The sequence below is a fragment of the Chenopodium quinoa genome, unplaced genomic scaffold (genome assembly GCF_001683475.1).
Source record: "Chenopodium quinoa cultivar QQ74 unplaced genomic scaffold, ASM168347v1, whole genome shotgun sequence".
NCBI classification, from domain to species: Eukaryota; Viridiplantae; Streptophyta; class Magnoliopsida; order Caryophyllales; family Amaranthaceae; genus Chenopodium; species Chenopodium quinoa.
The window spans coordinates 434,611-436,801 of record NW_018742904.1 but is presented as its reverse complement, the minus strand read 5'-3'; positions in this window follow the sequence as shown (position 1 = coordinate 436,801).

Below are 2,191 nucleotides of genomic sequence, written 5' to 3'. Positions count from 1 at the left end.
AAATTTATAAAAAGAAAAAAAATGTTAGAAATCATTCAAACACCATACAGGCGGCATAATACGCCGGTTAAGCAATAAACCTATGTTTGCTCCAAAAGGTGCTAAGACCATAGGCGGAAAGGAACGCCTCGTCTTTAAACCAGTCCGGATGATCGACCAAAACTTGGGAACGATAACTTGTGTCCCATCATCCAGTGGCATAGTAGTCTTCTTAAAAAGGCCCGACTCCATTATTTGATCCCAAGACCTCCCCGGTATCTTAGGGAGGGCACATTTCTTTCCCAACAAAACCGGGTTCTTATTGTACCGGCGTATCCGGTGGTTCACAACCGGAGAAGGGGAGGAGACCATATAGAATTTGCTCTTCCAGCTGGTCCATTTAGATGGCTTCTCTAAAGTCATCATGTACTCCGGATGCGTGGTCGATGTGTACCACGCATTCCAGCCGCCTGGGGCACGGCTAAGATAGGGCATGTGTGCAAATGCCTCCCAGCTAGGCGTCACGTCCCGCATTTCGCAGGCGGCTATGTACCCCAAAAATGTTCACCCAAGAATTGGGTGTGAGCTGCCAGACGCCAAGGTCGTAACCCCTTAGAATGGCCTTGATTGTGTTGTGGAGGGGGAACCGGAGGCCGACTTTGAATGCCGCCTCATAGCAGCCAAAGTAATTGTCGGCGTGATCTAATTCGTCATCCCAGACGACGGCAGCATCCGCTGGTGGCACAATTACCTCCCATCCGGCACCTACCGGACGCTTCTCCAAAAAAGCTTGGAGGGTTGCATTTAAGGTCACAACATCGCGGCCGCTCATGTGCGCCTCTATTGGATTATTTGCTGAAGGACAGTTGTATGCCTCCTCATCCTCTTGAGGGGCATCTGGCTCCATTGTAGACTCAGTTGAGTCAGATTGCTGGACGATTTCCTCACCGCCTTAGCTCCCGGACTCTTCAAGAATCTCATCTCCGGGCGTGCTAGGTACACTCGGTTGGTCAAAAGGAGCATTATCAACCGGAGTTCCGGCTGAATCATCTGATTGGTACTCTGGGTCAACAGCCGTTTTCCTTGTCCGAGCCATTCTGTCTTGCACATGAACATAGACGGTCGGATTCGTAGAAGAGTAAGGGTGGTCCAAACACCCCCAGACGGCATCCCCAGTCCTAAACTGATCAGCCGTATCCGGTGAACGGTTGACAACTGCCCTAGGCCGTGCCGTGTGTGTGTTGGGAGAGTCCATTATTCTCTAACAACCTATACAACGGGGAAAAACTCATAAAGTTTCAAGGGGCAGAGACGGTACCTTGAAGTAGTAAGAAAGCTTGCTAGCAGACGGATTCGTGAGTTGTTGCTTGAAGATACCCTAAGCGGTACCTCTTTGAAGAGCAATTGAAGTTTGTATAAGACTTGATCGTTTTCCCAAAATGTGGCTTGAAGATGCCACAGGCGGAAGAGTCCGGTTGTGTATATTTTGAAAGCTGAAACACAAAGCAAACAGTCAGACATTTTCAAAGAAAATCACTCAAATATACCACAGGCGGAAGAGTCTGGTTGTGTTTGTTTTGAAAGTTATAAAGAAAGAAGATGGTCAGGCGTTTTAAAAGAAAATTGCTCAAAGATACCCCAGACGGTATCTATAGAATGCATTTTTTGAAAATTGCTTAAAGATACCCCAGACGGTATAAGACCGGGTAAGGGTCTTATGAATGCAAATTAAGAAAGAAATTGCTCGAAGATGCCCAGGCGGTATAAAGACCGGTTGCGGGTCTATAGAAAGCGAATTATGAAGAAAATTGCTCGAAGATACCCCAGACGGTATAAGACCGGCTCTGGGTTTATTGGATGCAATTTTTGAAGAAGATTGCTAAAAAATGCCCCAGGCGGCATAAGACCGGCTGTGGGCCTAAGGGGTGCAATTTTTGAAGACAATTGTTTGAAGATGCCCCATACGGTATATGACCGACTGTGGGTCTATTGAATGCAATTATAAAAGAAATTGCTTAAAAGTGCCCCAGACGGTGTAAGACCGGTTCTATTGAAATCAAGAAGAGGAATTGATTAAGTCAAACGGTACCTTAGAGAGGATCAAAGAAGCACTCAACCGTTATCCAGACGTGTCTGAATCAAAGTAGTTGGTTGAGCACAAGAGCAGCCGGTGTCAGAGCTTTTTTCTCTCAAGGAAATTTTTGTAAAATTT